We start from the raw sequence: 14,613 nt of genomic DNA, 5'->3' as shown, positions 1-14,613 counted from the left end.
ATAACCATACACATACACAATTTATTACAATACAGAAGATGATAGAAGATTACGATGAAAAGATACTCAACTTTTGGCTTCCAGTATTAGCTTCCATTGTTTTCCTATTTATTGACAAACAAGCAATAACTTTGCTATTGCTTCATTTATCATATAACCATAGAAAAGGGAGTTGAAAAGGACAGACCTCCACAGGTCATCTAGTTCTCCAAGATATCTGTTTTAAGTTCCCTTAGAAACGTGAATAGAGAAGGTGAGATCAAAAATTCAAAACATCACCCTTTAAATGACAGTTTTAATGGAAATAGACTAGATGAAAACAACTCCTGCTTCAGTACAGTTTTAAACATACACAATAAAAATAGCCCACTGGTCATATAAGTACATGTGAATGTTTGAAAACATTTTAATTCCAGAAGAGACCTCTACAGTTACAGACTCTGAGCAAAAAGTAGAAATACTACATTACTCAGATAAAGGGTGGGTTGGTTTTTTTGGTTTGTTTTTTTGGTTTTGGTTGGGGGTTTGGGGGTTTTTTTTGTTTGTTTGTTTTGTGTGTGGGGTTTTTTTGGTTTTTGGGGGTTTTTTTTGGTTGTTTTTTTGTTTGTGTGTTGTTGGTTTTTTTTTGTTTGTTTGTTTGTTTTTTACAGACTTTATGACAAGGATCCCTATGGTCTTATTTACTAAGAAAACATCTCCATTAGGAGACAGTGGAGCCCAACAAGAACAGCCTTGTACAGCAGAACAGCTGGAGCCAAGCACTTTACACCCATGCAACGTGTGCTTCAAGACACTTCTTTTTGTACTACTGCATACTTTCAGTCCATTTTTGGAGTACTTGCCCTTGTTTAGCTTCATCATCAGGAAGGTTCAAAGGGAAGCTAGTTTATTTTCGTACTTCTGAAGCGCAGTCCTGATTTGAACTAAAATACTAATGGAGATGCTACCAAAGCCTGTAAATACTAAGATGATAACCATTTTCTGTTCTAGGTACAAAACCACATTATTTTTGCTTCGTACAGCAGTTTGTAAACACTTCTTTTGCTGTGGCAGATTTATATCTTTTATCTCTTCACTCAATTGAGTATTTCCGGCCATATGCTGGACTCAGCTTCATAAACCAACTCCAGTATAGGAGCAACTCCTCTGCAGACAATGAAGAGATTTGGAATTTAGCTGCAGGGCTTTGAACCAAATTTCTCCAAAGACACAGGAGGTCTCAACTTCAGAATACCCAAAGGCTTCTATTTCATCACGAATTTTAGAGGACTTCACAGTAATGTATGCATGTTAGGGGATTTAGAATGATAAACTTCAACATGCATGTACTAAATTATTGCAAAATCAATTAAAATTCATCTAGAAAAATTTGATCAGAGTCACTGATTTTTGCAGTTGAAAAAATAGAAGTACATCTTTTACTAACATATGGCTGGGGATTGCTCACCTGAGACTGTACAGTTTCAGATAGTTCATCTGGAGCCCATCTCCCCCATGTTCAACATTTCCATCAGAAACAAGAACTGAGAGGTAATGACCTCTTGGGGGAAGGTTGATGACCTTGATTCTGCTCTCAATAACTGTCTCAGAAATCATTTATCATATCTTGCAAAAATACAGGTATAAGATGCACCCTGAGAATCAAAATACCATTTAACTGCTCCACTGAAGAGCTCTTTCTCCCTAAAAGACCTGATGACAGACCATTTTTTTCCCCTGAGCAAAGATACCAGCTAAAACCATGATTCTTTCTCTGTCAGAGTAAAATTAGGGGAAGGAGGTGGAGAGAAAGGGGATCACATTTTAGTTTTATTCCACTGATGCTGCTGCCTGTCACTAAAAGATGAAGGGCTGAAATCCCATCAGTCTGGATTTGCAGATCTGAGGATGAAGAATTAGTATTTTTCTGTTTTTGCACAAAACTCCTTGATGTATGGCTCTATTATTGAATGTTAACAGCTGCAGTTTAAATTACAAATGAGGTTCTATTAGCATAACCAGTACTTGGTTTCTATTTAAAAATACGATTTTAGCCAAAATTGTGTCAGTTGAGAACCTACACATTTTCATTTGTTGCTACAGATAAAGGAGAGAAGCAATTTTATATTTCACTACCACAAAATGTGAGGTCTAGAATAGCAAAAACATTAAAGAATACTTTTAAGGTACTATTGATATCTCCTTCAACAAAAGGGACAAGATTCAAGTGAACAGTCCTTAGCAATGATGTAGAAAAGGCAGCCTTGAACAGGCAGCAGTGCTGATGGGGCAAAAACCAAAGTGTCTTTTACAGTTGTCTCTCCAAACCAATTTTCTAAATAAGATTATTTAAAAAACCTAAATTGCATTGTGGAATAACTGTTTAATTAGCTTTGGTTTCCATCATGGATGTTTTCATCAAAATACACTACACAACAGATGGTTTCTGCTCTTCTACTTCGCAACTACAGTGTTTGTGCAACTACTGTCTTGCCCTTGAAAAGCTGTTTGTGTTTAGTGTATCTTGGACCGATGGTTTTAACACATATAAAAATGGTGGGTTTCTGACATACACATTTATCAGCATATCAGAACTCATGAAATTGTTACTCTAAATGGCCAGGTTCCAACTGCACTGTGTTTGCACAGTGTTATCTTCTGTAATACTATACAGTGCTTCAAACTGTACAATAGCAAGTGACAACAGTATTCATTCCAGGTATCTGAAGTTAACTCTTTTCATGCAAAGCAGTCAAAAACATCATCTTCATCACGAAGCACAGACAAGGTCTGGGCACAATCCCCACATGACTCAGGGGACGCACATAACTCAATGGCAGAATCCAAAGAGACCCAGCAGCCTGAGCCAATTATCACTGCAAGCAGCCAAGTTTGGATGATTTTGGGGTTGGGATGCTTATGCTGGAGTTACTGTTTGCCCGTACCAAGTCGATCCATTTCTCTATGGCTTAACATCTCCATGTCAAAAATATTGATCAGGATACATGTGACTGAAGCTTCCTGAATTACCCGTGTGCAGCAAAGGCACAGTAACTGACATACAGCAAAAATGGTATGGTATTTCTGCATTCAGCCCACCTAAAGATTTAAGTAGTCTTAGCAGTACTTCACAGGGGGTTAAGGTGATACTTAATTCATTAATGTTTTCTATAAAGTTCTTTGAAATCCTCAGATGAAATGCAGTGTATTATTACTATTATTATATATGTCATGACTTATGCCCCAAAGGAACCCACCATGCTTTGTTAACTGTATACAAGAATCCCTTCATTACCATTCAAATGCTTCTACCTCTGAAGCATAACACTGCAGCTGTTTACCAACAGACAGTAATCCTATAAAAACATTTACTGATATTATGTGAAGAATATTGTGTTCCATTACAAATGCATGTTTCATACCATTTCCAATTCCTGAACGGCTCAATGCCAGGGAACCACAACTGCATGCAGGAGGACACCAGAGACTATAAAATCATCATTTCAGCAAAAGGTATCTGCTTAGCTGGCATCCTTATTTAGTCTACCACCCCTCTTTCATTCTCTTATACCACAGGAAAGATACTTCAAATCAAACTAATATAACTTCATCTCTCAAAAAGTAGAAAATTAAGAAAATTGACAGTCAGAATGGTCATAAGGTCTAATCAATCGATGCTCTCAACCAAGTAATTCAGCAATCTAACTATCCAAAATCCACTGGAGATGAGAGCTTATATAGGCTGAAGAAATGAAGACATGCTGGTAAAAAGTCTTCCTTTCTCTCTTGTCTGCTTTGCAACTTGAGACAAAACACATAGCACCTAGGTAGTTTTAGAAAAAACTATCAGTACATATTTATACTTTCTAAAAACACCTGCAACAATCAAAACACCTTTCCCTTTTTCCCTATTCGAAACTTCAGGTTGCCTTTGAATTTTGAGTCAGACCAACAGTGTGATGGGAACTTGATGCGCTACCTATGTGGAATGGGATTGACCCCAGGTGGAATTTTCTATTATTAAAAAAACCCTGCTGATTTAGATGCCTGTGCTGTGCTGTGGACAATATTTGCTCTGTTAATTTTGAAGCAATCATTAATGAGTTTCTTTAATGGATACTCCTCAGGTTTCTATACTCTGATTCATTCACTGGACCCAGATATCCTCAGCATGTTGGATCTAGTCAGTTTGAACTCTCTAACAGGGTCAGGACAATGTCAATCATAAAATAAAATTTATAGTTCAATACAAATACACACAGTTCTTCACTACTCAAACATCCTCTGTTTAGTGGCACCTTGGCTGAACCGCCCTTTTCATTTTCTCAGAACTAGGGTCTTTTTGGTGGATTTTTGTGATAATGCATAAAATGCCATTCAAAACTAAATATTCTTAAAGTAGCAGAAGGATAGGAATACTATAAATCCAACTCAAATAAAGCCAAACAATTGTGAAAAAAAAATCAAGCCTATAAAAACTTGTATCGACTACATAAAGAGCCAGCTTGTCAGCTTCAGTGAAGTTCTGTGTATTTACTAGTGAGAATCTTGGCCAGCAAGTACTGATATGACAGTGTTTCTGAGGGAAATATTTTGTTCATGTTTACAGCACATGGCTTACTGATACTGAGATACAAACACTGGTGAATCTTATTCTGTGCAAATATTAGATAGAGAGAGAACACACCTAAAAATTATTAACATGAGAATGCTTCCCTTGTCTAAAAGCACTTTCTTTAGGCCAATTGGCAAGTACTTTAAAAAAATAAATCCCTTCCTCAGGTTCAATGTAGATTCCACGAGTCAGGTATTCTCTGTAGTTTCACACTATTATACATGCGCTCCACTACTATGAAATATTTAGCTAAATAACAATGAAAATATGGAAACAAAATGAAAGATACATCCCAGATACAAAAAGTGATATTCAAAACAAAATTAAAACTGAAAGACAAATTTGATACAGCCCAATGAGGTTAATGTCAGCCGTAAGTGAAGTACAGAAGTACTGCTTACCATAAGCAATCATGTGCATTTCTCCTACAACAGGCCAAGCATAATACTGACACCATCTTTGAAGCATATTCTACTGTTGTCCATAGTTTCAGCACAGCGATGTTAAAAACACATATGAAGTAAGTCTCGGTAAGTCCAGCCATCCAAGGTAATAATTCAAATGCATGTCAATTAGCCACAAAAAGGCACCTAATAATAAGTTACACTACAATTTCTTTGTCATATGCCTATATTTTAATTAAAAAGCAAATAGAAACAATGTACGTTCCTTCTAATGCCTTTTGGACCCATTCAACTACTCCATGGCAAGACAGTGCTCCCCACATACAGCCCTTATCCATGAACATTGGAACTGCGAAAGTGGTAAGTTATCATGCTATGTTAGGCAATGTAGCTGCCGCTACTCAAATACAGACAGCAGTTTAAATTACTAAAGAAATCTACAATACTTCAATACAAATGGAAAATAGCATTTCATCACAATCTCATTTAATAGAACACATTATCAATACGAGTTGATAGTAAAACAATCTTTTTCAAATTGGAAAGTCACCTAATTACTTGCTTTTTAAAATTAGCTAAAAGCACATTTTCATCTGTTATATTAGCAGCAGATTTTTTCAGTCTTTTATTGCAAGCTATACTAAAGCAACAATGCTAGAATCTCATGATACATCCCTTTTACTATCTTACTAGAAATTAAGTAAGAACAGAGTTAAAACATTTGCATTTGTCAACCTAGAGACAAAATACTCAAAATCTATTGATATTTCATAGTTAATATTAAAAAAATGCTCTTCAGATGCCATTTTAATGGTTACATACAATGTCTAAGCAATATGGAAAATGTCCTTTTAATAAGCTCATAGGTATCACCACAACCACAAAGAAATAATTTTAAAAATAATTTTGTTTACTCATGTGAAAGCAGGACATTTTTGTCAGTGTCAGCGGTAACATTCCTGCCTCTTAAGTCTCACATGATGTCACGTGAGATGGAATTTATCTGCTTTAACATTTAATAGAAAAGTTAGATGTCTAAATTTGTGCCAGTCACCTTAGGCTTCTTTTATTGTCAGTGACAAGAAACAGGCATCTCCAAAGGATGAATCATCTCATCTTAAGACAAACATAAAAACAGGCTATCGGAATCCTCCCCTGGAAGCCTCCAACTTTCTCCACTGACTGAAGAAGTCTATAGTGACCAGCTCAGATTTATACCACCTATGTTTTTAGATGACTAATGTCAGGGGAAATTAATCCCACTCTTGACATCCTTCTCAAAGAGTACATGGGAAAAGTAAGTGTAAGATGCAGAAAAACAGAATTCTCAACAAGCATGAAAATCAAAATACACTGTCCCAGAAAAATTAAAAAAAGACCCTTTTGTGAAAATAACAAGGGATCTGTACATTTGAAATGTCATACAGTGTTTGATCTCCAAGCCAGGGCAGACTCAATCATTTCTAGGAGCTTAAGAATATACAGAGAATATTTTCAGAATATGCTGACAAAGTAATATGCCTTTTCTGATTATGAGTAAGCAGAAATTTTCAAAAGCTTATAATTCAGTGCAACAAGGATAGACGTTCAGACGCATGGCAAAAGGCACATCTTATAACCCATTAAAGCTTCACTTTCAAATTTCAAGTCCTTGCTCAAAAGCAAAGCAGAGAGTTCCTAGACCTTTTTTTAGAACATTTTTTTTTTCCATTTTCAGAAATGATACACCCATCTCACAGAAGCTTTTGCAAAGACATTCAGCCTATAGCAAAACTGTGGACAGAAAATGTCTGCCAAACTAAGCAAAGCTGAAAACCAAGAAAACTGACATTTGAAGAGAGAGTTCCTTTTTTGTATTTCAAAACTCAAGGAAGCCCCTGAATCACACATTCATAGGAGACGGAAGACTATATTGTGAAGTCTCGCTGTACATTTGCCCAGTTTTTACATGTTGACATTGGCATCCACTTGAATTATGGACTGTCCCAGAATGGCTGTTTGCAAGTACCTGAAAACAGAGCTTATAATGAAATTGTGAGGCCACTTTATAGGTCTCATTGACTTCTGACAAGACTTCAGGAAGACAGCTATTTCTATTGTGGATTAATAGATCTCTCCTCCAAGGCTTTGGCCCTAGTTCTGTCTTTTTTTTTTTTCTCCAAACACAAAATGATACTAAAAATATATCTTCCTTTCCATGGATCAAGTGAAAAAGATACTCATTTTAAACATCTAAAATCCCCATCATGTGACGGTCCACATCACGTGAATTATGGTGCTAATTCATAGCTAAAAAACATTTTCACAGACTTCAATGTCATTTTCATAGTTATATTCACAAGTCTTTAAATATAATTTAACACATTTTAGAAAGCTCACAACTTCTACCATCTCTCATCTTTAGCCAAAACTTAAGTAAAAGCCTAAACTGAATAACTAAATACATCAAAATAGGAAAAATACAAAAAAAAAAGAAAATTTAAAATATCACAAAATAAAATAGCGGAATCTTGTCTGATTTCGCTTACCTATAAATATTCCCAGAATCATAGAATAGATGAGGTCGGAAGGGACCTCAGGAGATCACGTAGTCTAAACCCCGGCTCAAGCAGGGTCAGATGCAGCAGGCTGCTTGCACCATGTCCCATTGGGTTTTGAGTAACCCCATGGATGGAGACTCTACAGCCTCTTTGGTCAATCTGCTCCAGTGTTTGACCATCCTCATGGTAAGGAAGTTTATATTATGTTTAAATGGAATTTTCTGTATTCAATTTGCACCCATTGCCTCTTATCCTGTCACTGGGCGCCAGAGAAAAGTGTGGCTCTGTCTTCTTTACACCCTCCCATCAGGTATTTAATGCGAGAATGAAACGTTATTCAGTATTTTACTGTTCAGGAGAGGCAAGGATCTTATGCCTAAATTAGTCCAACCGCTAATCATACGATATCACCCAACCCACACATCATGCTTGGTGCTATACAAAATCAGGCTAGCATTTTTGAGATTCAGAAATTATGTATGTATATAGGAATTATACAGTATCATGCCTATGCTATAAATTACTATAAGATACCTGTTCACTTGCTAGCCATTTGTGACCATTTCCTGGTTTTGAGGATCTGAATTTTAATTTACAAAGGAAATAAAAACCCCTGCACTACCACAGTGTGAAATGCACAACAAAACAGTAGTACCCCATTAGATAATAAGTAAGAGTGCCTCACTCAAGTTTTTCCACTCTTACAAATGGCAGAACACTAAAAATATCTACAAGGTCTGAGACTATAGCTCACCAAGCAATTTAAACTGCAGAAACTAGCACAGCTGTCAAAAGAAGCTATCATGCACTCCCCCACACTTTTTGGCTGCTAATTCCCAGTCCCATCACCCTTTGTACCAGTCATGGCCCTTGGACAGCCATATGGGAGAAGGCTGGGATAAACCCAGCTGAAAACAAAACCATACAAGTAATTGGTTATTTTCAGCCAGATCCACTCTCCAAATGTATGAACAGCTATACATGCTGACAAGAACAACAATATGGGAAGGAGAAAAGAAGCTGGCACTGCTTCTTACACAACGTGCCAGGTTGAAGTGTTCATTGAACACTTAGGCTAGAGCTAAGCAGCCAACAGAGAGACAAGCTACTCAAGGAGTAATACTGAATTCCCTAGGCATTACTTTTAGGATGAGCTAGATCGGCCTCTGGAGATGCGTGCTTCTCTCCTGAGGGCAAGCAGAATCTAGGATGACTGACTGAGATTCAGCTGCTTAGTTTCTACGTAGCTAAATTAACTCAGATCTAGATGAGCAGAAAATAGTACAAAAACAGGTTTGTGACATAGAGGACTTCATTTCCATTAACAATGGCCGTTTGGAAAAAAAAAATTGTAGCATAGCTTACCATCACACAAACATAGGAGTACATATTTTCTGTATACTCCACAAATTTCTTCCTAAACCATATTTTACATCTATAAGCAACACATTTCAGTGACACGGTACTGTATTCCTCCCACAGAGCATATAAATCCACAGTAGAAACATCCACAGCCACAGTTCAGTTATAAATCACTTACATTTCTTCGGAGTCACTTAGTCACCTTGCCGTGCTGTCGGAAGGGATGGTCTTTTCCTTTTTGCTCAAACTGGTCCTCCTTCCAGGAGTGTCTGTCACCTCTATGGCAGATAAGGACAAAAGGTCCTTAACTTTCACTTGAAATTATCTAAGGGTAAGAAGGGAAAGGAACACGGTAAGTGCAAGCATCTGTACCGTGTTTTATAGCAAGGTATCCCAATCACCTCTTTAAAACACACTTCAGGGGCATTCTTACAAACATGTACTGCATACCTCGGAAGAAATCCCACACGTTTTACATCTTTCTTTCTTTGTATGAAACACAAAGTAGTCACCTACTCCACTCCCAAGATTCATAACAACAAGATCATATTACTTTAAAAAGTGCAAGTGTACAAACTAAAAGATTACTTCCTATTATTCATCACTTATTTTGCGCCACCAAGAAATTTTGAATACTTTTGGCAGGGTTCAAGCACACAATCACAATTTGCTGAACACAGGTTCACTGGAAATCATCTTGGCTACCCATTATTGATAAATACTCTAATCTCAATCTTCTGTTAAACAAAACAGCTCTCTATTGCGCTACATCTTGCTGCTCTGAAAGTGAGACCAGGGGTTTATGACAGATGGCTCCATGAAAACTTAAACTCACCACTCTGTTAGAGTCAAAACCATAAACTGAATGTTAAAAATCACAGGGAAAGGAATAAAGAACAAAGCATAACACATCATTTGCTGCTGTATTAATCCCCATGTTGAAAAGCGTGCTCCACTTTGGTGTCCAGCACAGAACACAATGGAACTAATTAGCAAAGGTTCAGAGAAGAAAACATACACAATCAAAGGCTTAGAATGGTTTCCATATGAAGAACAATTCAGTACGCCACAACTAGCCAGACTGGAAAAGAGACAACTTAAGGGAGGGCACGATAGAAGCCTGAAGATGGAAGAGGTTGCACAGACATCATCGGTTCCCTATCCCTTGAACTCAGGAACTGCCTAGTAAAATTCAACTTCCAAAGAAAAAGCAGGAGTTTCTTCTCCACAAAATGGGTAACAGAACTGTGGACTTCTTCCCAAGGATGCTGATGATGCAAGGAGTTTTCATGAGTCAAAATGGAGAGCAGAGGTACCCTTGGAAGAGAGCCTTCACTCGAGACAGAGAATGGCCTAGGTGAACCATTGATCTGAACCAGGATGACTAGTCCTATCTCCTTGTATATTCATTTATGCTAGTGCTAATTTAACAAATTCTCATGTCCATTTTACACCAATACATTCACCACACAAGAACCAGAATTACTGCATTAGGTACACGGGGAGTCTAGTCTTGCATTTGAAGTACAGGCTAGATCCTTCTGAACTGCAAAGTGAATTCCCATGGTTCTCTGTACTTTACTACATGCTTAAAAAATTTGATTGACTTTTCCAAAATAGCATCACCACAGAAAAAAATAACAACCCTCAAATGAGGTAGCAAAATCTTACTGTAAAGCAGCAGTAGCCTTCCTCTCCCTGGTCCACAGTCCCAAAGCAGCCAGGGCAGAGGGCTACAAAGCAAGGTTCTGCTTCTCAAGTTGTTTGCTGGTCTCATGTGTTTGAGCCTGTAACTTCATCCATGTACTCCCACTCAGTTCAACACTGGTATAAATGCAGGTCAGCATCTCCATGTCTCAAGTTTCATCTCAAAGCAAACCTTAAAAATCATATACTCTGTATTCCAATATCTTCTCTTTTGCTTTAATCTCTAGGATACAGCAGTGTTTCTGACTTATTTTGGGTAAGTGCAGATCAATTAAAATTCCTTCAGGGAAGCCTTCTGAACTGGCAGAAAGTGAATGACTGTCATCAGGAACAAACACTTTTTGCTGTCATGGACTGGCATGTCACTTTTGAGCAAAAACTAAGTTAATTAATTCTATCCATACCTACCAGGTGTACCAAAGGAATATAACCAGTCCTTTCTGCTGTATTGCTAGATACAGATCTTTGTGTCTGTGAACTGAGTATCCCTATATGGAGACTTACGCATTGGCACATTATACGAAGCAACCGCCTGTACTAGCACAAAAAAACATAACAGCACAAAAATAACTTTGTTCAGACACCAGTATGCAACCAAAGTCCCTTTTGCAAAATGCACGAGCTAATACCCTAACATTTCACCCCAAAATCAGAAAGTTTCCACTACATCTATGCACAGACCTATTTATTAACATTCTTTTTAGACCCTTCAGTGAGGAATTTGAATTACCGATACTTTTTTTGGTCAGCTTGATATATCAGATCAAAGTATGTTTACTGTTCTATCTATTCCCCCTCATCACTTCTACATTCTGCAAAAGAAGAGGCTGCTACGATGTTTGCTGTTTAGTTCTGCAGCTCAAATGGCTACACTGAGGATGAAAGAAAATTCACTGTACAGCACGCTAATGATCAAAGACCCAGGTACTACTGGCCTATAGCAACATTTTAGGCCACCTCTCCCTTCTACCATTTGTCCAATTTCTCTGTTTAGAACAAAAATCTTAAGGGTAGGAATATAACCCATCCAGCTCAAAAGGAATCCAAGTTCTGTTTGATATCCTGCACATCACTGTGATACTAACTATAAATAAGAGCAAGCTGTAGCAAACAAGAACCAAATGTCTTAGAATTGATATATGAGCAAAGACAAGCTTCTCTCAGAACTGCAAAATTTAGAGAAGCGGACTCCAGGTATACTACAGCAGGTAAAATACCATCACAGGATAAACCCTCTAAAAACCATTTGATACTAGTAATAACAATTCAGAATTACCATTGCCACTACTTCAACATTGAGAAAGAATGCCATAAGAACAAGTATCAGAAAACAGCTACCTACTGGTTGCCAGATAAAAGCTGTGATTCTCACTCTTTCCATACATGGCTTCAAGTTGCAATCAAAAAGTTTACAAAATCTTCCCATGAATATGATCTTGGCTCTCTCACAGAAGTGCATGTAAAGGAGGAAAAGTTGATAAGCAACCACCTCAGTTGCAAGCACTGGGAATCAAGTCACCCAAAAAGTTGTGTAAACTAAGAATGCTTTCTTTTCAGCCACTTGTTATATAATCCCATCTGAATATTAAACGAGCATTCATGCCCACTTAAAAAATTTATTCCATATATTCCCTAATTCAATAATAATCCTGGTGGAAATCCACTTATATCAAAGATATATGAAGAAATTTTTACATGAATAACTACTTAGCTTCTATTTTTGATTTCTGAAACAGCACAGTGATACAAGTAACCTATAAGATTAAAGGCACAAATGTATTCCAGAGTACACATATATTAATTTGGGATATTAAAAGCTATGCTTGTGTGCAAGCTCACACCATTTCCGTAAGTTACCTAAGACACAACGTCAAAGCTATACATGGTAAAGTGATCTTATTAGCATTACCGTTACAGGACTTTTTTGGCAATTCATAAAGCCACAGCTGCATTACAAAGCCATCCCAAATAAGCATTGATAAAATACTTTCTCTCATGACTGCCATGTATTTTTAGAGTACGTTACAGAAAAACGCGTAAAAGTATTTGAGGACTATACAAGTAAGTTTCTCAATTGTTTCAGGATTCTACATCTTATTCACAAAAAATCCAATGGTTTGAATCCCTGACTAAATTTGCTATATAATTCCATTTTTGTATGTAAGCATCCTATTAATTTTACTTTCAATACCTATAGCTTATTGGGTGAAAGTAAGTAAAAGATTAGAGCAGGATTTGGCCTGAAATCATACCATATCAACAACGAAGGCCTGAACTGGAGTTCTGATTTAAGATTCAATAATATTTACTCTCATATGTAATTGTATAGTCAATCTAATATAGTATTACAATCATGTGCCTTTAGTACCACGTTTATCTAAAAGCCTTTACCCAGAAATCTTATCTCACAAAAACATAAACGCACAAAAACAATCATTGCTTTGCTAGTAAATGCCGAAACCTCTGTCGAGAAAGATGTATTAAAATACAGCAACAAAAGACACAAATACACAAATAATTAATAAATAATTAAAGAAGTAAAAGTGTTATACTGCAAACTTCCCTAACTGTTGTGCTGTTAAACTCAATGAACCTGTCTGGTTTGTCTGGAATTTAAGGAAGCTTATTACGCTATGATCAAAAAACCAGTACTTCGGAAAACATCAGAGTTGGCACTACTTCCCTTCTCTGACATAATAAAAAGTGAAAGGCAGGACAAATTATCTAACTGCAGGTAAAATGGTCTTTCTACTACTAGAGCTCATACATCGGTGCTATTGAAGTAACCAATAATCTTCCTTATACTTTCATATAAATCTCCTGCAGGACCTGAAAATACCCACCAAGATTTTTAATATTTTAAAATATAGTCCTCTCATCAGTTGTATGCTGAACTCTTCCTATCTTCTGGATTTGGATTGACAATAAGAGTTAAGAGAAATATTCATTTCTCTTGCAGATTTATTCACTATTTAAAATATTGTCATGGTTTAAGCCCAGCTGGCAACAAAGCACCACGAAGACCGTCACTCACTCCTCACTCCAGGAAGCCCACCGGATGAGAAGGAGAAAGCATAACAAAACACTCATGGGTGGAGACAAGGACAGGGAGGGATCACTCACTAATTATGGTCATGGGCAAGAGACAGACTCAACTTGGGGAAAAAACAAAATTGATATAATTTACTACCAATCAAATCAAAACAAGGATAGTAGGAAATAAAACCACATCTTAAAACACCTTCCCCTCACCCTGTTCTTCCCAGCTCAACTCCACTCCCGGTTTCTCTCCCTCCTCCCCCGGCAGCGCAGGGGGCCAGGGCATGGGGGTTGGGGTCAGTTCCTCACCCGTTGTCTCTGCCACTCCTTCCTCCTCGGGGGGAGGACTCCTCACTCCTCCCCTGCTCCACTGTGGGGTCCCTCCCGCAGGAGACAGTCCTCCATGAACTTCTCCAACGTAGGTCCTTCCCACAGGCTGCAGATCTTCCCGAACTTCCCTGGGATGGGTCCTTTCCATGGGCTGCAGTCTTTCAGTCACACACTGCTCCAGCACAGGCTTTCCCATGGAGTCCCGGCCATCTTGGGGGGCCTCCGCTCCCCTCCATGGGCTGGGGGGAGGGGGACAGCCTTTCACCTCACCACGGGCTGCAGGGGTATCCCCTCCTTCCTTACTGACCTCTGTGCCTGCACAAGGGTTTCACATTCCAATCCCCTCTCTGCTGCAGGTTTCCCCTCTTAAATCTGTTCTCCACAGGTGTTACCACTGTCACTGACGGGCTTGGCCTGGGCCAGCGGCGGGCCCGGCTCGGAGCTGGGAAGCTTCTGGCAGCTTCTCACAGGAGCCGGCCCTGCAGCCCCCTCAACCACTACCAAAACCCCGCCACACAAACCCGAAACAAATATACTGACCAGAAATACAACCTTTAAACTGAATTGTAGGAGGATGAAAACAGAGGTGAGACCTGTGTCTAAATAACAGCTTGCGTGGCTAGCTGTCTACCATCCC

The 14,613-nt window shown here is 38.2% G+C and overlaps 1 protein-coding gene across 1 annotated transcript in view; it reads right to left on the bottom strand.

Annotated features, from left to right (window-relative positions):
- Nucleotides 1–14,613, bottom strand: part of FOXP2 (forkhead box P2) — a 437,464-nt gene that overhangs the window by 360,091 nt on the left and 62,760 nt on the right. The window contains exon 2 of the mRNA XM_052790203.1: nt 9,079–9,225. The gene's annotated coding sequence lies outside the window, so the exon portion shown is untranslated. The remainder of the gene's footprint in view (nt 1–9,078; nt 9,226–14,613) is intronic.

Source organism: Harpia harpyja, chromosome 6 (assembly GCF_026419915.1).
Source record: "Harpia harpyja isolate bHarHar1 chromosome 6, bHarHar1 primary haplotype, whole genome shotgun sequence".
In the NCBI taxonomy this organism is placed as follows: Eukaryota; Metazoa; Chordata; class Aves; order Accipitriformes; family Accipitridae; genus Harpia; species Harpia harpyja.
Note: the sequence above shows the minus strand (reverse complement) of the source record. Positions and strands in the feature narration are given on the sequence as shown.